Source organism: Amblyomma americanum, chromosome 1, assembly GCF_052857255.1.
Source record: "Amblyomma americanum isolate KBUSLIRL-KWMA chromosome 1, ASM5285725v1, whole genome shotgun sequence".
Taxonomy (NCBI): domain Eukaryota; kingdom Metazoa; phylum Arthropoda; class Arachnida; order Ixodida; family Ixodidae; genus Amblyomma; species Amblyomma americanum.
In genome coordinates, this window is record NC_135497.1 from 41160584 (window position 1) to 41182077 (window position 21494).

Consider the following 21494-nt stretch of genomic DNA (forward strand, 5'->3'; position numbering starts at 1 on the left):
CAAGGCCGAGGCTAACTATTCGACCACTGAGAAGGAGTGCCTTGCCATCATCTGGGCTACGTCGAAATTCCGCCCCTACCTCTACGGACGGCCGTTCAAGGTGGTCAGCGACCACCACGCGCTCTGCTGGCTTGCCAATTTGAAGGATCCCTCTGGCCGACTCGCTCGATGGAGTCTGCGTCTCCAGGAGTTTGACGTCACCGTCGTTTACAAGCCCGGACGCAAGCACACTGACGCCGATTGCCTCTCACGAGCCCCTGTAGATGCACCGCCGCTGGACGACGATGAGGACGCCTTCCTGGGACCCATCAGCGCAAGCTCTTTTGCTCAGCAGCAACGCTCGGACCCCAACCTAAAAGGCCTCATCGAGTACCTGGAAGGCAAGGTTTCTTCACCCCCCGCTTCATTCAAGCGAGGACTGTCTTCTTTCTGTGTGCAGAATGAGGTCCTTGTGAAGAAGAACTTTACAGCGAACAAAACAGCCTACCTCCTTGTTGTACCTACTTGTCTCCGCGAAGAAGTTCTACAGGCTTCACACGACGAGCCGACAGCTGGACATCTCGGGTTTACTCGCACCCTCCGCCGCATCCAAGACAAGTATTACTGGCCCCGACTGTCTGCCGATGTCGCACACTATGTGAAAACATGCCGAGATTGTCAGCGACGAAAGACCCCTCCCACACGACCAGCAGGATTTCTGAACCCCATTGAACCTCCCTCAAGACCCTTTCAGCAGATTGGCATGGACTTGCTTGGCCCTTTTCCAACGTCAACATCTGGAAATAAGTGGATCATCATAGCGACCGACTACCTGACCCGCTACGCCGAGGCGAAAGCCCTACCGAACGGAACAGCAGCAGAAGTGGCCAAATTTTTCGTGGAGTGCATTCTTCTTCGACACGGCGCCCCCGATGTGCTCATCACGGACAGAGGAACAGCATTTACGGCGGAACTCACGCAAGCCATCCTGCGCTACAGCCAAACCAGCCACCGGAGGACAACTGCATACCATCCGCAGACCAACGGACTGACCGAGCGCCTGAACAAAACCATCGCCGATATGCTCGCTATGTATGTCGATGCCGAACATAAAACCTGGGATGTCATCCTGCCTTACGTCGTCTTCGCCTACAACACCGCAGTGCAGGAGACCACCCAGATGACGCCTTTTAGGCTCGTCCATGGCAGGGATGCCACGACCACGCTAGACGCAATGCTGCCCAACGTTACAGAAGAAGAGAACGTCGACGTTGCCGCCTACCTTCAACGCGCAGAAGAAGCTCGAAGGCTTGCCCGATTACGGATCAAAGATCAGCAGCGGTCCGACGCCAGACGCTACAACCTACGAAGACGCAACGCGGAATACAAGCCAGGAGACCAAGTCTGGGTGTGGACACCCATTCGCCGCCGTGGATTGAGTGAAAAGCTTTTGCGCCGCTATTTCGGCCCGTACAAGGTTCTTCGTCGGCTGGGTGAACTGGATTATGAAGTCATCCCTGACGCAATGACTGCATCCCAGCGACGCCGCGTACGACCAGAAGTTGTCCATGTAGTCCGTCTGAAGCCGTATTATGCGCGCTAAAGGCCGCTGCATTTCCATGCTCTATTTTCGCAAGATCCGTTTTTTTTCCCTTACTAGTCGCATTATTTGTTTTAATGCATCGGGTCGATGCTTCTTTGAGAGGGGAGTAATGCCGCGAATATTTCCAGTGTTTGTTCGTTTTTCAAATCTGCCGCGACACCACCTTATCGCTTTGTTTGCGACGCAAGACGCGACTAGATTTATCTCGATTGATCGCAGCCAGGCAAAGCTGATTCTACGTTGTTCCGGAATGTTCTAGTAACTTTGCGCCCTTTATCTCGAATGTTCGCTATCAGCTTTAAATTGAGCACGGCCGACAGCGGCGGGCATTCTGTTCGACGACCGCCGAGCACGCTTGTCGCTTCGCCGCCGCCGAGTGATTCAGTCCATTTTGGGTCCAAGTCAGCCCAATAAACAGTTCTTTTAGAAGATCCTTTCGTCCGTCTTCATCGCTGCTTCGACTGCCGTCACCACTACGTGACAGTATTAAACCTCAATGCAACCAAGCATGTATTCTAGTTTTCGTAACTCCTGATTCATAGAACACCATTTATTTTTAGCCTCAATATAAAATATGGCATAAAATCTAGTACCTGACTTGAAACTAACGAGACGAAAATTTGCCTGCGGCCTCAGATGGCTCAGCCGAGTGGAAACGTGAAAGTCGGCGCCGGCCAGCTAGAATCTGTGGGGCACGTAGGCAGATTGAAATGTGACGATCATACTGGCAAGCACACCACCTGCCGCACTATATGGGGCAGAACGAGCAAAGCTTGCATGAGCATCAATACAGCCAGTAAGGGCAGCCTGAAGCTCTCGTTATCTAGCCCATAACTGGCACAGATTTTGGCCAAGATCTTGCCCAAAATTAGTGCTCCGTTATTATCACATTTAAAGACTCCCAAAGCTCGATAAAAGGACTGAAAGGGTCGGAGCCATCGGCACAACCATCATCTGTGAAGCCTGGCTCTCAGTTCACATCCAACAACCTTGCTTCCCACTCTGACAACGCGTGCAAACACGCAATGACACACTCTCACTTACGGTGGACAAGCTAGGCACAGGGCAGGCTTAATTATATTTCATTGCTTGTTCATTGAAGGAATCCAGATGCCACGGCAGCAGGGGCCGTGAGAACACTGCTTGATGACGTCTACAGTATCGTTACAGCCACGTGTACTATGGAGGGAATCTACTCTCACCGATAGCCCAGTGTCAAGGGATCATCAGAACGCCTCCACACCGAGAGGTTGCCGACGCATGCTCCGTTTTGGATGCAAGTCGCCGATCGCCACCGCAGGGGACCCAGAGCCGATTCTGACGAATGCTGCTCTTCCTTCGCTGGAGATAAACCCCCGCACAAGGACGAAGACGACATTTTGGCGGCAGCAGGGGCCGTGGGCGGAACACTGCTTGATCACGTCTACAGTGCAGTTACAGGTTGGCGACACATTCTTTCTCGTTAACCCGCTGTAAATTCCACGCTGCTACTGTTGCCCCTGCTGCTGCAAAGTGCCTTACCATGTCTCCCACTGTTGAGTGTAGTGAATGTGAACAGCTCATAGCCGATCCCAAAGTAAGTGTCTCTTGTATTATGTGTGAACCTGAGTACCATAAATGTAAATGTGCTCCCGTATCCGAATCAACTCTGAAATCAAAAGGCGGGTCATATAGAAAAATTGGAAGTGTTCAAAGTGCAATTTTCTCGGTTCGGTTCAGCAACTCTGTCATTTGATGCGACATGTATTGAACAGACAGCTCAATTCCGTCAACTTTTTCTTTTTGTGGGATCAGAACATCGAGCTTGATTCATTGCTAGAAGCATCGCCCACCCATTTTGAAGGTTAGGCTCATTTTCAGGCTTATCAAGTTGTTGGGAACGAGATTTCACCCCTTTGGAGGGCACATCAGCAGTCCACTCGAGAAAGGGAAAATACAACTCACTAATGCCATATATTTCAACAGTATAAGCTGTCACTTATACCTATGAAATAGACTTGAAATGAAATAGCCGCTGTTTTACCGCAATTCCTGTATTGCCGCTAAATTGCTGCAATTCCTGTGTTATGATTATATATATGCTTTTCTTGCACTCCAGTTATTATGCCCGTGTACTGTGCGATTTCGGTGCACGTTAAAGAGCCCCAGGTGGTCGAAATTTCCGGAGACCTTTACTACGGCGTCCCTCATAGCCTTAGTCGCTCTGGGACGTTAAACCCCCATACACCAAGCTCTTAGAATTGCGAAAGCGCGATTGCTCTCGCGTACCCTCAACTAATTCGTGCCATTTCTCGCGTCATTCGGAAACAGCGCTCCTGCGGGAAGGCGCAAAGCAGTATCAATCAAACCCGTCACTCAGTGCCGCACGAACAGGTGCCACAAAAGTTTTCAGAACGTCGATATCACGAAAAATATCAATTTCGTCGCTGACTAGAAGTGCAACCAGACAGTGAAGGGTGCACTGTGCAGGTCGCGCTTGGAGCTAGAAAGCACACTTCACTTCATGGCTGCATGATTAGGCTTCCCGGTAATTATGCTGTGTTGCTATTTCCGAATTCCAAAAACACTTTTAGGGCACCCGCGTGTACCACCGACAATATCTGCCCCGCCCTTGCAAGGGTGTTCAGCCCTCCTCGCCACTTCGCTGCTCCAGCCCGGGCAGGGAAGAGATAGTTGCATGGTAGGTGCGTCGCAGTAGGTGAGTCACGGAGTGACGCGTTTGATGGACGCCGCTTTGCGGCCTACCGCAGCAGCGCTGTTTCCGAACGGCGCGAGGAATGGCCCAAATTAGTTGAGGGTACGCGAAAGTAATCGCGTTTTCGCAATTCTAAATGTTGATATGGCTATTAATAAAGGCTGGCTACAAATATCTAATTGCAGTCAGGTAAGGGAACAAACGCTTGTTAGTGGAATCCTAGTCGAAATCAAGAGGAAGAGATCGGCTTGGGCAGGGCATGTAATGCAAAGGGAAGATAACTGCTTGTTAATAGTTACGGACTGGATACCAAGAGAAGGCAAGCGTAGCAGGAGGCGGCAGAAGGTTAGGTGTTTGGATGAGATTAGGAAATTTGTAGGCATAGGGTGGGCGCAGCTGGCAAAGGACCGGGTTACATGGAGAGACATGGGAGAGGCCTTTGCCCTGCAGTGGGTGCAGTCATGCTGTTGCTGCTGCTGCTGATGTTGATGCCTATCGGTACTAGTTAAAAAGTTAGCTCTCATAATTTAGTTAATCACTTTTAATAATTAACATGATTCGCCAGTTCTGGTGGCGGGCTTCCCTTAAACACCTCATAAAATTAGTCGCAGCAGTAGCTTGGTTTGGGCTAGTCGGTAAAAGTTTTTGAAAACATAGCGCAAAACAAGACAGACGACAAAGTTGTCCACATCCGTCCACATGTGCGTCGTCTGCGTCTTTTTTTCCGCTTTTTTCAAAAAATCATAGAATAAGTGTTCGCCTGCTTTTAACGTCCGCCAAAATTGGTGTTAATAAGCAGCAAAAAGCTTCTCTTTACCTCAAAAACCCTAGTTTAAAAATTGGCGGGCTTCCCTGAAGCACCTCATAGAATTAGTCGCTAAATATCGCTTTACAAAAGTGTGAATGAAAACTGTCCATGGTTGCTCGAAAATAAAAACTGATGGGTGAGCTGTAACTTGCTCTAATTGAACTATGAATGACACGAAATGTTTTCATAAATGCTTTTCACCATGACGTAAAATCCGGGCCCGCGGAATGCGAACTGCGCGTTCTACGCAACTATATGAAACACCTTGGTGGTGCCCCGAGCACAGTACTTCCGATTATTGTTTGGTAACTAAAGCAAGAAGAGGCTCTCACTTTAGCCCTTAATGGCTGTATTTGTGGCATATATCGGAAGACCTGCGTACGAGGCTTGCACCTTTTGCTTATAGGATCTACGCTGTGCCGTTGATGGAGCCTCGTTTTGCGATTAGAGCAGAATGACATTCAACCCAACAGCACAGATATCGGATCTGAGATGAGTTCTCTGCTTGTTTGGGACTGAATACGCCCGTAAACTTAAAAACTACATTGGTTATTCAAGAAATGTGTGTCAAGAAAGCTAATGTTATCAATGTCTAGGAAATAAACGAGTGTGAGCAAGCAGAAATAGAGCTCCATATCTCAGTAGCCAGTGGAAAGCAAGCGGTCCACAACCCAGAGGGCAGGTTGCCTTATGCCCACCGTGCCTGGTTGCAGCATGCCACCTCGAGGTGGCATATAACGAACATTAGTGTGCTAACCTCGGATGCACCGAACCAAAGTATGACACCAACGAACACTTTCATGTGTTATAATGGAGTAATCGCTCATAGACATCCACCTGAGTGCAGCCATAGGGCTACAAAGGAAAGATAAACACCTTTCTCAGAACCTTCCTAGTTAAAGAAAAATTCGTCTTGGTACGGTCTACTCCACCTTGGGGGATTCCCCTATAACATTTGATCGACACAGTTCCCACTGCTAGTTATTGATCAATTCGTTCTCGCCCTACCATAAGCTTGCCGTCCCGGTTAGCTCAATTGGTAGAGCGACTGCTCGTGTGAAGCGGTGGTCCCGGGTTCGAACCCCGGACCAGGATGAATTTTTATTTAACTACGAAGTTCCTGAGAAAGCTGTTTAGCTTTCCTTTGTAGCCGTATGGCGACGCTCGAGTGAATGTCAATCGGTGAGTACTCCCTTCTGCAAATCTACTCCACCTTGGAGGATTCCCCTAAAACATTTGACCAACTTTCATGTGTTTCCTCGGATATAACGAACTTTCGTGTGTCAACCTCGGATATGGTGAACGTTTGGCTGCAAACGCGTTCAAATTGTCCGCTGAGTATCGCGTAAAAGTTTCTCTTGTTAGGCATTAGTAGGAGCTGTAACTGTCTCCATTTGCAATGGTTGACAATAGCACATTTTCCACTGGCGTGTCGTCATCTATTTCGTCTCATCATACCGCACACACTTGCCTGGAGCACGCGGACGGAGCACCGTCCTGTGCGCTATGTAATTTACGAGCGGCCTATGGATCGCAACAGAATCCTATCATGCCTTCGCTTTCGTACGGCTTACTGTTCATGCCTCCAATGATTTGTATAGACCGCTCGCTCAAGAGAAAACGTCCCAGTTTCCCACCGCTGTGCTGTTTGAGCGCTTCGTAAAGTGTGTGGAGCAGTGCGCACATATAACTGAGAGCGCAAGCTTCAATCAGCTTTGTTCTCGACACCATGTCGGCACTCTCGGTCACGGATGCCGACACAAGACCGCCGGAAAGTGCTGAGAGCGCATTTCGCGTATTCCAGTGTACTACACACCTGGCAATGCTATGCCGAAAAAACTGTTCTTCTAAATCGGAAAGCCTATTTTTAAAAATTGTGTAAAATCGTAGCTGAGGCACCCTGTACGTGGGCGCTATGCAGCCTTGTCTCAGAATATGCTCAAGACGCTGCTCGCGCGTTGCGAGTGTAATGTTGACCGTTATATCGGACGCCTTTAGCACACCGTGTACCGTTTTACCGTTGCCGTTCTCACACTCTAAACATCAAATGAACAAAAACGGACTAAAGTCTGCCCTAGCTCACTCCCATTACGGGGCAGGCTATGCTGCCCAAGCCCTGGGGTAGATTTATGTCACTAAAAATAGGGAATACTTACGGTTGGAAACGGAAACATATTTCCTCTTCCAAACATGTGCGAAGTTCTAGCAGTCAGAAAGATTTTAACCTAGGTTTCAACCTCACGTATTCGCTAATTTTAATGCCCCCGGTTCCGCGTTTAAAAGGCTGCTCCTGTTGCTGTGTCAAATTACTACGCTTTTCAGTGGGAATATGGGGAACCTGCGCTGCCAAGGTGGCAGCGTAATTGTTCCCTACGGTGACTGAAAATTGCTTTCGTCAGCCGCTTGGGCCGCTGCAAACGCGAGAACACATTCTGCGCGATTAGATACCCGCGTTTGGCTGACAAAATTTATTGCCTAGCTTCTCTCGGCGTACCCCAGATAGCTGACGCACGGCACGTGCGCCATCAAAAGAGCGCGGAGGCTCACGATAATAAGCGCCTGAAGGTGGCGCGGAAAAGTACAAATAGTACTACCCAAAACTGTTTGCTCTTCTCGCTAGGCAGTGTGTTATGGCGATGCAATCGGCACCGCAAACTTCAGCGCATGTTCCCCATACCTCCATTGCCAGCAGTAAACATGCCGTGTAATTAGTGATCGAAACCTGCTCCCAAAGTTGGGCAGCATGCCCTGCCCCTAAAAATGGGTGCACTAGGGGACAGCTTACTCCCGTTTTACTGCCATATAGGCGTATTCGTGTTTAAAGTGCGGAGTATCGGGATCCCGCCTACCGCCAGTGCGCATGCGCAGATCGCCTTGAGGAGGCTGCAGGTACCCGCCAGCTGCGGCCAATCCTGACGCATCGGTGCCAATCAGCGCCTGCGCATTGCCGGTGGGCGGGCTCCCGGTACTCCGGTAATGGTAACGGTAATACGGTACATGGTACGCACGTCCTTCCGCATGCGATGTCCCATCGCAAAGTGTAAAAAGCATAGCTGGTCTTATGCTTTGTCATGAAGCTCTACCGTGCTGGCGGACAGGAAACATGCGGGCGGCCACGTCTTGCATTTCCAGCCAGAATCAAGTGCACATTTGAACATTTCAAACCGAACGTCAGGACGCATTGTTTCGCCATTCTGATTTGTGCTTGCAAGTAAAGGCGCGTGCGAAGTCAAGTTCATCAAGCGGTAATGCGCCAATGCCATAATAAACACTCGCGTAATATCGGATGAATGGTGCTTCTATTTGAATTAATTCGGCCCGGTAGTACCCCTCTTCTAGACCGAAAGAAAGGCCTGTTCTTGCTCTGGTTATGGCCTTAGGAATATGATTGAGGTCATGCATGTATAAAATCACTGCATATATAAAATCGCGAAGTGAACAAGCGAGGGAAAACCTCAGGATGCTTTGCCAACGTTTCGACACGAGGACCTGCCTTCCTCTGGGCAAAGCGTTCATCACTGGCGGGGTTTAAATAGGGTCATCCCTCCGAGGCAGAAGGCCCGGTAAGGGATAGGAGGGTGTGAACTGAGAAGGGTGTTAGGATGGGGAGGGTGAATCGTGAACAGGCATGATGGCTGTTGAACATGACTGACCGGTTGACCTGCAAAGCTGAAAAAAAAGGCCAGCTCAGAAGAAAAGAATCTGTCTGCTGAGCGCTCCACGGTCCACACCCCCGGATTCCTTTCTGGTGAGCTGGCCTTTTTTTTCAGAGTTTTGCAGGTCAACTGGTTAACCACCTTTAGTAGCCATCACGCCTGTACACGATTAACACTCCCCATCCTAACACCCTTCCCACTTCACACCCTTCTCTCCCCCTAACCGGGCCTTCCTCCTCGGTGGAATGACCCTACGTAGACCCCGCCAATGATGAACGCTTTGCCCAGAGGAAGGCAAGCCCCCTTGTCGAAGCGTTGGCAAGCACCCAGAGGTTTTCCCCTCCCTTGTTCACTCTGTGATGATCAAGAACCGTCTGACCAACCTCTCTCTACCATGGACTGCATGTATAAATCATATTTTTCTCGGCTTTTTCCTCACTTTCCTCCTAGCGATAATACTGGAGCTCAACATTTACGAAGACTTGTAAACTTAATCCGGCATCACCTTGAGGTAGCCTTCGTCGATAAACATTCCGATACGTGACGCTGTTATGTGCAGGTAGAATCATACATAAAAGGAAAGACGCGAGGCCGTGGCGATGAGGGCTGATCGCGCAAGCTTACGGCTGTTCTAACATCTGAAGGCACACCCGGTCGCAAGCGCGATGACACATACTTCAAATTTTAGCGCAAAAAAAAAATATAAGAGCTGGGCTTTCAGTTATAAAATCCGCATACGCAAAAAAAACGAGTACTCTGGCGTGCATAACTGTCATACTGATTTCTAAAGCAGTCGTTGAGCACGGACCGCAGGGCGGCCTCCAGAATAACAGCCACAGGCCACAAATCAACACGTATTGCCATAGAAAAGCGTGTTCCCCGTCATATTGCTTGTACCTGTACTATAAGCAAAAAAACTAGGGGCGTCTTGTGGGGTCGACATCATGAAGCCCCCATTCGACATCATTCAAATCGGCAAAATCTAAGCGCAGACAGGTTTTCTTTGTTCGCGTTTTTTACTTCCGGCGTCCTTGAAGTGATGCTTTGAATCAAGGTAACTTTTTGAGCATCGTCAAGGGGCTGTGTCGAGAATTCTGAGCCAAGTTATGGATGTGGGCTTTTTGTGGCGCGAAGCTGACGTCACTGAAATGTGCAGTCTTTTTGGCGAAATGTGTTCCTGCTCAACAAAGGTGGAACCCAAGAACTCACGCGAAGAGAAGCATTCCGTTACAGTGGGCACGAGACATGGTAGCAAGAGACACTGCTGACAAGTTGCCCTAGCTGACCTGAAAGTGTCTCCAGAAACAGGGAGAAGTAGCTTCAACAGCATAGTATATCAAGGCGACGGGGCAAAACAGCCTCGTACATCCCAGGAGCCGTCTTTGCGTGGGAAAAAAACCCAAACTTCCATGAACGTGTGCTGAGATTTCGGCGAAAGGTAAAAAACCAGATGTGGCCGAAACAAATCAGAAACCCGCAGCCTCAATGCGCAACGGCATTCGTATGGCACCCGGTCCACCAAGGTGGATCAGTGGGCACTGCGCTGCTGCTGAGAACAAGGTAGCGGGTCCGCTCCTGGCCGCAGCGGCCGGCCACATTTCTATGAAGGCTAAATAAAAAAATTTACGCGCTCTAAGATTTCAGTACACGCGACATAACCTCGGAGAATCGGCATTCGGGGCCGTCCACTGCAGCGTAACGTCTTTCTCCTAGGATCTGCATTGGCACGAAAAACCCAGTTTTTTTTAAAAGGCTTATTCTAAATTGCGTTTGACCACGAATGCCCGTGAATGGGCGACGACACCACCTGCAGAAGGCGTTTGAAGGCGACATACCCTACGAACAAACGCCAATGTCTCGGGTTCGGCATCCGCGTGTCAGACACAAAAATGCCTAGTCACGAAGCGAAATTGGCGCCCGGCAAACACGTCTCCCCCTTTCCGCGTGAGGCGATGACCACTGACGCGGTGGCAAAGCGACTGGGGCTCTCAGTCGGGCTTGCGCCCAAATTCATCGCAGCGGGCTGACAAATTCGAACAAAAAAATCTAGAGCTAAGGAGCCTCTGTGCCGAATAGGCGGTCGTCGTGGCAGAAGAGCAATAGCAGACGCGAAGGCCTGTGGAAAATTCCACGGCCGCCCGCTGGTCATCCAAGAGGCGCGCGCCACGTAGGCCTAACCGTGGGCGGGCGGTGCCCCGCAAACCCGTGTCACGGGGAGCGAATCCGACGCCAACCGCGACGAATGTGGCCTGCGTGAGTAGGGAAAGGCGAGAGGCTTTACCTGAGAGACAGCCGACGAGAGGGAGCCAGCAGGGGCAGCCAGGCGAGCCGTGTGGACCGAGGGAGCGGAGGCAGCCAAGGAGCGCGTGGGATGACAGCGAAGCTCGGTCTGCCGATCATCGCGTCCTTTTCTTTCCTTTACGCCTCGGGTGCTGCGCTCGTGCTCCCCTCGCCACGCGAGCAGGTCCAGCTGAATGTTAATTTAACGCCGCAAACTACCCTAAACCTGCGAATTCTTTCTTGCCACTTTCAGAGATGAGAAAATAACACTATTTCGTACCTTTTCTTGCTTCCAGTGGTAAAGGCAACGCGGAGTATATAGCTGAGACACTTAAAGCGCAATTTCTCGTGCAGTACTGATGTACGCAGTACTGCAGTACCGCTATTCCTCACGCAAAGCACTGCTCTCAGTCCATTGTGCTGCTTATTTTTCGCCCGACTTACAAACAACTACTCAAGAACGCCCTGAATTTGCTCGGTAACTTAGGCAGCGAGGAAAAAGAAGAAATCGGAATTTGGCAGCCAGGGCCAACTTTGTTTTCTTCTTCCCCAAAGCAATTTTTAGTGTTTTTTGTGTTAAGACGTGTTTTAATGACGCGCTGACTCCTACTTTGCATACATTCAAATGTACTGAGGAATGTCGGCTGTTTTTCGTTCTTATCGATTAAACTTTTATCATAACTTATAGGAGCTTTGTGGACGAAAGCCGAAGCGGGCAAGCGAATGGACTTTCACCGCTTTGTATGTACTGCACTCAACAAATGAATTGTGAATAAGGAAATTGAAGTGTGGCTCAGTGGTTACGGCGCTCGACTACTGATGCGGAGTTCCCGGGTTCGAACCCGACCGCGGCGGCTACGTTTTTATGGAGGAAAAACGCTAAGGGCCCGTGTGCTGTGCGATGTCAGTGCACGTTAAAGATCCCCAGCTGGTCGAAATTATTCCGGAGCCCTCCACTACGGCACCTCCTTCCTCCTTTCCTCTTTCACTCCCTCCGTTATCCCTTCCCTTGCGGCGCGGTTCAGGTGTCCAACGATATATGAGACAGATACTGCGCCATTTCCTTTCCCCCCAAAACAACCAATTATTAACACAAAAACACGGATATGTTAGCTATAGGAAAGGAAACAGAAGCGAGGTCGATTAGCACTATTAAAGGAGAAAGGGAGAGAAAAAAAGCTTTTATTATGAGCAAAGCTAAGGAAGCAGGCGCTTTAAAGGAGAATATTCATGCCTACGAAGTGAAATCGACCTGCGCTAGTATGAGAGCGATAGTCGGCCTAACGACCTGTTCGCTAAAAATGCCGAAGCATATTGCACAGAAATTGAGCAGCAGGAGGGATATCCAGGGATCATTGGGGATGTGGTTGAAGGAGAGCGGGTAGCAAGACTTACGGACTCTCCACGCATGCTCGAAGTGCCTTCAGCCGACAAGGGGTCCGAGCTGTGGTAACGGAAGATTGGGACTAGGGGACAGGAAAAGAATTGGTTGTGAGGAAGTTTTCCAGCCTTGCAAGGATTTTTTAACGAGTGAGCTATGAAGCTTCTACTGATGCGATACTTTATGGCTGTCAAATGCAACTACGAATGCCACATACACTTATGGCGACAACTTTGCTCTTATGCTGCATGCCACTGAAATGAACGTGACCTAAATGGGCTTCAAACAAACATTTCGTTTTGTGTTTGTGATGTTTTATGCACTTTATGAGCACACCGATAATTTTGTTAGTCATGAAACATAGTCCTCTACATACGTTCCTTATGTAAAATATTTGCCCCTTATTCGCTATAGTGGTGTTGATGGTTTGTTCAGTTAAGAGTCTGGCTGTTCCCTGAAGAGACCGTTATGAATCTGCGCTGAACAAAGATAATGGTGGAGCGGAGGATGGTTTGTCCCACGTGGGCATCTCCCACAGTCTGTCATTGCTTGAGCCTGTTCAGTCATTCGCCATGCATTGGGAATAAAAATATTTTGCAAACGTTCTGGCTCTTGTCTGTGCTTAGAGATTGGGCGGACACACTCAAGCTTTTTTCATGAGTATCATCATAAAGAGCAGAGATTACCTAGCACATTTAGGGACAAGTTGCTCCATACGCCTCTGTTACGTTGTAAAACGACTTAAAAGTTGCACTCAAGAGGAATCTGAACTAATCTTTTTACCGCGGGAACTCTATCTACACGTTCTGGGCATTCTTAGAAGCTTCGATTTATTGTCCTGTGCTGCTGATTACCCTAATTAAATCGGAATAAACGTACCGGCTCCCGCCTTTCTTTTTAACTCAACGCGGTAGGGAGGAGGAGTCAACCAACGCGTCAGCGAGTCCCGCGGTGGCTTGCCTCGCTGCCATCGGCGGAGTGATACGTAAATCAGAGTCCAAGCCTATTTTTATTTCCGTGGTCCTAATTTGCGGCTATATTGTGTGTGGCTAAAACTGTTTATTCACAGAAACATAAAAAAACTAGAAAAAAGCGAAAGCGAGCTGCCACTGGACTCACTCAAAGGCACTCCACGCATTGGTTGACTGCGCATACCTAGCGTGTTCACTTCAAAAAAGGAGGGGAGCCGGGACGCTAAATCCGATATAGGTTTCTAACAAGGCCCGGGATTTTTTGATAGAGTTCCCGCGGTAAAAAAACAAGTTCAGATTCCTCTATAGTGCACCTTTAATTTCTGTGAAGGCCTAATTTTCTCGTTTTGTCGCGAATCACATAAACAGCACATTGCAAAAAATTGCTTCCGTGAATAATGAGGTAAAAAGCAGCACTAAAAGGCTTGTCTCTTATCCTTTCCAATATTTAGCACTCGCGAAATATTCCGGTATTGCGACTTTACCTGAATTTGTGAAATAAGCTTGAAAATAATGATTTGTTTACAGTATCTCATTTTGGAACACGAACATGGTGCTTGGTCTAGTGTCTACTTTGGGCCCTGCGCATGTCAACAGTGCATATAGCGCTCCTGCACATTCCTGTGTGGTGGACGTAAATGCTAAGCAATGCAACATGGTGTAACAAGGCTGATGCAAACCAACCTGCACATGATACTGCCATCAGAGTATCAATGGCAACTTCTGTTGCAAGTATAGTAAATCCTGTTGAAGGTTACCATGTATGATCATGGGTTTTTGTTGCCGTAGTATCTGACCACTGCGGCAGAGTTTGAGAGTTATATCCCAGCTGCAATAACCAAATTTCCAATGACGCAAAAATAAATTCAAAAACTGGGGGGAGGGTACTCAAGCCTCGCCTTAAGGGTATAATGCGCAAGGTACCGGGTCAATGCCCCATATTTATGGAACTTGGCGTCCTGTACTTGGCATTCATAGAACCCTGGGAGTTCTCATATCACTCCTGGCGCAGTGGTGCAGCGGTTACGCAATGCGCCACTAACCTACGAGGGCCGATGCTGCCACTGGTGAGACATGTGCGACCCAGGTTGCTCTTCGCAGCAACCTCTCTCGACCAATCATTAATATAACTGCCACGGTGGGCAGTTTGCGCACAGTCCTGTGGGCACGTTGTGATGCCGCCACAAGGTGACGTGACTTAGCTGGTCCACCCACCTTCTAGGTTTCTTCTCTGGGGATTTTTCGCTTACTGTGGCCGATGGCGACGTCGGATGTTCTGCCACATGAACTTCTTAAAGCTATCACGTTAAAAGCACCTGTGTTCCTATATATCTGTGCACACTGCAAAACCCCACATGGTCAAAAACAGTCTGGAGTACACCAATACAGCTGCCTCACAACCGACTGTCTATTTTGGGCGCATAAAAGGCAGTGACCGGTAGCCTTCCCCCATCTGCTAGCAGACCCTTCTCGTCTGCCGTCAGTGCAGAAAAGTCCTCTTTATTATAATGTGCGGGGTGTAAAATCTCTTTGCTCATCTGCTCAGACAGCTTTCGCTGTATGAATCGTCTCTTGATACATTCAAACATGCCAGCATACTACAAAGACCGACATGCATCTTGGCTTCAATGAAAAACGTATATTTTACATCCAAGTTGCATTCATTCAATCTGGAACCACGAAGTAAGCGAGGCCATATGCAGTCAAGTGAATCCCTGCGCACAGTCTCGCGGTCGCTGAACCAAGCGATTGTCATGCGCCCTCTAGGCCTAGCCGGAATCATCTAGGTGCTCGCCGTAGCAGCAGTCCTGCGGGACGCGGTGGTCGTTGACGACGACGCTGACTCAGGCAGACTGTGGTTCGCCGATAGCCTCTTGATGAGCCGGTCCAGTTCGTTGAGCGCGTTGTGCAGCTGTCCCAGCAGCACATTGCGCTGGCCGCTGTCGCCGTTGTAGTCGTCCATGTCAACGGTCACCACAGAGATACCGCCCATACGCATTCGCTTGGCGAACAGCACCTGCGCGTTAATCGTCGACCATTAACTGCCTAGCAGGCGTAAACACTATAAACCCGGAAGGCGTACCCGTCCGACGGCTCACACAGTTTGGCCTCGGCTGCTGAGCCGAAGGTTGTGATCTTGAATCCCGGCCGCGTCGACCGCATTTAAATGAAGGGGAGAAACGCTAAACTAACTTTCTGGCCGCTGTTAGCCGCATTTCGCGCATGTGGTGCTTCCGCGTAGTTTTACTGATCATGTGCAAATTTTAGCTACCACTGCTTTTAGCGTTTTTATGGATAGCATAAGAGTCCCATGTCCCCGCACTCACCAGTGGTATCACATCTTGCGACCAGCAAGGTAAAATGTTGCACCTTAGCATATGCTAAAGCCACCTGCCAAGAACATGGAAGAGGCAGCTGCGACCTGCCACTGTTAGCCGACGGCAGTGCAGAAATGAGCATCATCCTCTCCTCTTCCAGGGGAGAGGAGAGAAAGTAATCAAGGTGGCCGCTGTGGGAAAAACCTTGTCATATGTTACGGCTGGGAGGTGCAAAGTAGTGAATAGCACCTCACAGTGAGGTTCTTATGTTCTCGCATTGTCACAGCATATAATGATTAGGTATCAAAATTTTCGCAGCTCAGCAAAAACGGCATTTTTTTAAATGGTGTGTGCAATTAGTACAAGTTAGCGTGTGCATGACTTCTTCATTTGTCATGAAGTGTTTTTTACACCCCCACAGCTTATTTCAATGCGCTGTCGATAGAACCGTGCGGTTACCTCGTGTCATATTAAAACCCGTTCGTCCGCTACGAACAGCACACCCCTGCAGTCGCTGTAATGATTGCAAATGTGTCCTGTCTGTTGCAGTCCCGTGTAGTGGCTAGTGGCGACAGAGCTCTCCTTCTCGCTCCTATCTTCTGAAGTGCTGGTTCTTAACGCGCCGTTTCTCCTCTCCCGCAAACTTTCAAAGCGCGTCTCGACAGCCGCGTCGAGCGCGGAAGGTGGTGTGCCTCTCTTCCGCAGTGCTGAACGGTGTGGACGGCGCACGACGCCATTTTTTTGGGTGGTCTCTTTAAGGACAGCTCTCGCTCGAATCCGTGTGCTGTGCGACTTGGGGCCGCGTTAAAGAACCCCAGCGTGCCTAAATTTATGGAGCCCTCCACTGCAGTGTCCCTCGCAGCAAAAAATGAGATGCAAACAAGACAGCTGAGCCACAAACAGCACTGTGAGAAGCTGATAGTCATGTGAAGCTCAATACTGGCTCCTGTTTTTTATTTCGAAGGTGCAAAGACTTTTTGTTGAAATCTTAATCAACCTCTATTGTATTTCCTCTTCAGGAGGTAATATGTTGGTTTTATTTGTGTTGTCACCTCAGTTTTCTTCTTTGCGTTGCTGATAGTACAGATTTGGGACTTTAAAGCTCATTTAACTCAGAAACGTACCTTCAAGCCGTGAACGCTGCACAGTCACTTGCGCTTTCAGTTGTGTGATGTCGCATCAGAGTGTCAGCAATGCGTGAGTGCAATTCTACTCCTCATCAGCTGCTCGAACATACGTCCGCGAAAGATTTGTGGCCCTAATTCTGCGTTGCGGAACTTCTAATGCTACAATAACAAGACACAGGTAAAGAGCACGGGGTATAGGTCACAGAATGCAGGTGACGATAAGGGAAGACGTGTGTAGGTTTTCGCTGTACACGTGGTCTCAAGCACGGCGGCCTCTACCTGTGACGTGAGTGCACACCACCACGCCGGAATGTGCTGATGCATGCGCCGCCCTGATTTTCAAGGCGTGCTTCACGGATATGTTTTACAGGCAAGCAGTACATTAACTGAGTGCGACCCTTCGCAAATCAGAAACATTGCGAGCTAGGATACGCGCACCGACGTTTTTAAGAATGGTGGCCTTGTTGCCGTAGCCAATCCACTGTCCTTTGTCCCAGTTGACGGCGATCGTGCAGCCGGCCTCCTTGTCGTACAGCGGCACCTACAGCCCGAAGCTGAATTCAAGGCAGATCTGCGCACGCGTGCACCGCATGCACGTGGTCAGTGGGCATCTTGTGTCCATAGACATTGTGCAAAAGCGTCGTGAGTGTGTGTAACGGTAGCACGTGTATTACGGTTGCTTCTGGTAATACAGTGCTTAGCACCGCGCGCCAACGTTAAGCACGCTAACTACGGTAATTCCAAACGTACGGAAAATATGGCTAAGCAAGCATGGCTGCGTTAGCAACGACAATGCTTTAACATATTCGCCTCTCCTACGCTCTCTACAGAGTGAAGAGAAGTGACTTTGCCATAAAGCAGGCTAGATCAGCCCTTGAATTGACAGTGCAAGGAAAACTACCGTTGGGCACGGATCTTAGCGGAATTATACACCGGACGAAACGAAACCCTCCCGGACACAGATCCTCTACGGCCATTTTAGAAAGTGACAGTCGAACCTTGTTATGACGAAACGGTTTATAACGAAAAGTTGTGCATAATTAAGCACTGGCGATTCTCCTTGAAAGCTCGGTCAATATGGGCTATAAAGAACCACTTCGTTATAACGAGGTTAAGTTGTATATCTATCGATGATCAGTGCCGTTGGCGGCGGTATTGTGAAATGTGCGAAGAAGCGATTAGTGGCCATGGCGATGACCAGGATCGGTCGCTGCGTAGAAAAGACACGGCATAAGCACCTCGACAGAGACGAGCAGCCCGCGCTCGTCGGTGAACGGTCCCGGAGGCGCGGGTCCACGGACGCTGGCTCACTGCTCGTAGCGCCCTCTGTTGCGTAGCCTGTAGGCGTAGCTGAACAGTGCCACGGCTACGCGCTGCAGGAAGCGTAGCTCGCCGAGGAACGCCTCGCACGCCTCCACCTGCGCGTCATGCATGCTGCGTTGGATCAGTGCGTGGGTAATAATAATGGGTGTTTTGGGAAAGGAAATGAGGCGGTATCTGTCTCATATATCTTTGGACACCTGAATCGCGCCGTAAGTTAAGAGATAAAGAAGGGAGTGAAAGATGAAAGGAAGAGGTGCCGTAGTGGAGGGCTCCGGAATAATTTCGGCCACCTGGGGATCTTTAGCGCGCACTGACATCGCACAGCACACGGGCGCCTTAGCGTTTTGCCTCCATAAAAACGCAGCCGCCGCGGTCGGGGTCAAACCCGGCAACTCCGGTTCAGTAGCCGAGTGACCTAACCACTGAGCCATCGCGGCGGAGTAAAATTAAAAATTGGTCTTTAAGTAAAAGGAATGGCGCAGTAAATGTCTCGCATATCTCGGTGGACCCCGGAACCGCGCCGTAAGGGATGGGATAAAAGTAGGAGTGAAAGAAGAAAGGAAGAAAGAGGTGCCGTAGTGGAGGGCTCCGGAATAATTACGACCACCTGAGCATCTGTAACGTGCACCGAAATCGCACAGCACACGGGCGCCTTTGCGTCTCGCCTCCATCGGAACGCGGCTGCCGCAGTCTGGTTCGAACCCGGAAAATCCGGCTCATTAGCCGGGCGCTGTATCCACTGAACCACAGGGGCGGGAAGTGCGTTGGTGCAAACGTGAAAACCTGGGCTTCTGCAGATTTTCTGGGCTGAGCGATGTGGCGGGTGGGCCACCTGCCACTTTCTCTACAGACAGACATCGGTCGCCATTTTCGCTTGCAGTAACGCACTAATAACCCGTATAAAAACGGAAATAAGGCATCAAGAGCTAAAACAAAATTTGTTCCTCGACTAATCCATTCGAGTCGCTTGGACAGTATCTAACGCGAACAAAAAACAGTTGAAACCTACCCTGTCTTTCGCCTGTGGTGATTCTGGCACTGCAGTATGGTTGGGCCACATTGGACTCCCAGAGATGCCTATGGCGCTTAGACTGTATTGCACAGTGGCTGCTTCGATTTCTTGCCGGCTGCTCGACCGCATTATTGTAGCAGTGCAGTGCCCCAGTTAAAACCTGTCGACAGACCCGTGCTCTTTCTTTCCTTCATATGACCACAACAGGCTTTATGTGCGGCCGAGCACTGCGCGCTGAATTTTTCTTCGGGACTGAGATATGTCTCGAACATTAATTCCGCGAAAGGTGCTCTTCTTCCTCTAGCTGCCTATACCGGCTGCAAGTCGATTGGCTCCAACTGGGCCACTATCTCTGCCACACTCTAAACACGAATAAACTCATATGGAAGTGAAAATTTACCTGTGTTTGAACCCGATCCCCGCGGCCGCGTTTAGATGGAAGCGAAACGCTCAAAAAATGAATTTGTTTTTTGGGGAAAGACCTGCCGCGGTGGCTCAGTGGTTAGGAGCTCGGCTACTGATCCGCAGTTCCCGGGTTCGAACCCTACCGTGGCGGCTGCGTTTTTATGGAGGTAAAGCGCTAAGGCGCCCGTGTGCTGCGCTATGTCAGCGCACGTTAAAGATGCCCAGGTGGTCAAAATTATTCCGGAGCCCTCCACTACGGCATCTCTTTCTTCCTTTCTTCTTCTACTCCCTCCTTTACCCGCTGTTCAGTTGTCCGCCGATATATGAGACAGATATTGCGCCATTTAATTTCTCCAAAAACCAATTGGGGAAAGGAAATGGTGCAGTACTTGTCTCACATATGGGCGGGCACCTGAACCGCACTGTAAGGGAAGGAATAAAGGAGGGAGTGAAAGAAGAAAGAAAGAGGTGCCGTAGTGGAGGGCTCTGAAATAATTTCGCCCACCTGGGGATCATTAACGTGCACCGAAATCGCACAGCAAAGCAAACGGGCGCCTTTGCGTCTCGCCTCCATCGAAACGCGGCCGTCGCGGTCGGGATCGTACCTGGGAACTCCGGATCAGTAGCCAAGCGCCCTAACCACTGAGCCATAGCGGTGAGGCAAGCGTGATGTCAGTGCGCGTTAAAGATCTCAGGTGGTCGAAAATATTCCGGAGCAATCCACTACGACACCTTTTCCTTCTTTTCCTCTGTTAGCCCCTCCTTTCACGTTGAAAATCCCCAGGTGGTCGTAATAATTCCGGAGCCCTTTACTGCGGCACCTCTCGCTTCCTTTCTTCTGTCAGTCCCTCCTTTATCGCTTCTTTTGCGTCGAGGTGCAGGCAAGGTAACTGCCGGTCCTTAAGGGTAACGGTATGGATTCGAAGAGAAAGTAAATGTAGCAGGAGGCGACAGAAGGTTAGGTGGGCGGACGTGTTTAAGAATTTTTCAGGCAAAGGGTGGATGCAGCTGGCAAAGGGCAGGGTTAATTGGAGATTCATGGGAGATGTTTTGCCCTACAGTGGGTGTAGTCAAGCTGATGATGATGATGAGGAATAAATTGTTCCGCCTTTGCCTTCTGTAGGCTCCTGTCTGTCTGTCTGTCTGTCTGTCTGTCTGTCTGTCTGTCTGTCTGTCTGTCTGTCTGTCTGCCTGTCTGTCTGTCTGTCTGTCTGTCTGTCTGTCTGTCTGTCTGTCTGTCTGTCTGTCTGTCTGTCTGTCTGTCTGTCTGTCTGTCTGTCTGTCTGTCTGTCTGTCTGTCTGTCTGTCTGTCTGTCTGTCTGTCTGTCTGTCGGTTGTTGCCAAGAAGGAAGAAAAGGAAAGTGCACAGGCCTGCTCACTGGCTCTAGCCGAGACACAATCGCTACCACGTGCAGATAGTAGGAGAGTTGAAAGATGGGATAGAAAGGCAGGATAGTAAAGACGCGCTAAAGACAAGGCCGATCCCGGAGGTATTGCAATACCGGTACCCACCGATGGCGGGAGTGAAGCATCCTTCAAACTCTCCGCCACATTTCCAAAAATAAGTCCAATTGGACCAGTAACAGATACTCTACTGTAGGCTGCTTGCTGTCAGCTCGATGACATTTAGTCTGGCGCTCATTGATTGCCCGGTTCACCCGATGTATTGTTTCGAAGAAGAGGAGCATCGGAACATGTCGATAACATTAGACGGTGCGCAGTTAAAGCTTGCCTTTATATCGAACCTGAAGTCGCCTGTCGCGCCTCTAACTATATTGCCGCTTTTTAAATGATTTCATGTGCCTTGCTATGAGGGCACTTCTACATGCCACGAAACGAGAGAATTGGCACTAAATGCTATCGCTGCGAAATCGCATTCTGAGCCCCTTTGCACAAGTACTCATCTGTCAGTACACGTCCTCATGATCCACCAGTA

The 21494-nt window shown here is 49.6% G+C and overlaps 2 long non-coding RNA genes and 1 other non-coding gene across 3 annotated transcripts in view; 1 reads left to right on the forward strand and 2 right to left on the reverse strand.

Moving 5' to 3' along the window:
- Positions 1–11115, reverse strand: part of LOC144132261 (uncharacterized) — a 32970-nt gene extending 21855 nt beyond the window's left edge. The window contains exon 1 of the long non-coding RNA XR_013314739.1: positions 11023–11115. This is a non-coding gene — a long non-coding RNA (uncharacterized LOC144132261). The remainder of the gene's footprint in view (positions 1–11022) is intronic.
- TRNAT-UGU (transfer RNA threonine (anticodon UGU)) lies at positions 6107–6180 on the forward strand. The gene has a single exon. It is a non-coding gene; the product is annotated as a tRNA-Thr (tRNA).
- A 4002-nt stretch (positions 11116–15117) lies between the features above and the next one.
- Positions 15118–19216, reverse strand: LOC144132263 (uncharacterized). The gene is made up of 3 exons (XR_013314740.1): positions 19151–19216; positions 18057–18236; positions 15118–15390 (listed from the first exon to the last, which is right to left on the reverse strand). It is a non-coding gene; the product is annotated as an uncharacterized LOC144132263 (long non-coding RNA).
- Between the last annotated feature and the right edge of the window lie 2278 nt (positions 19217–21494).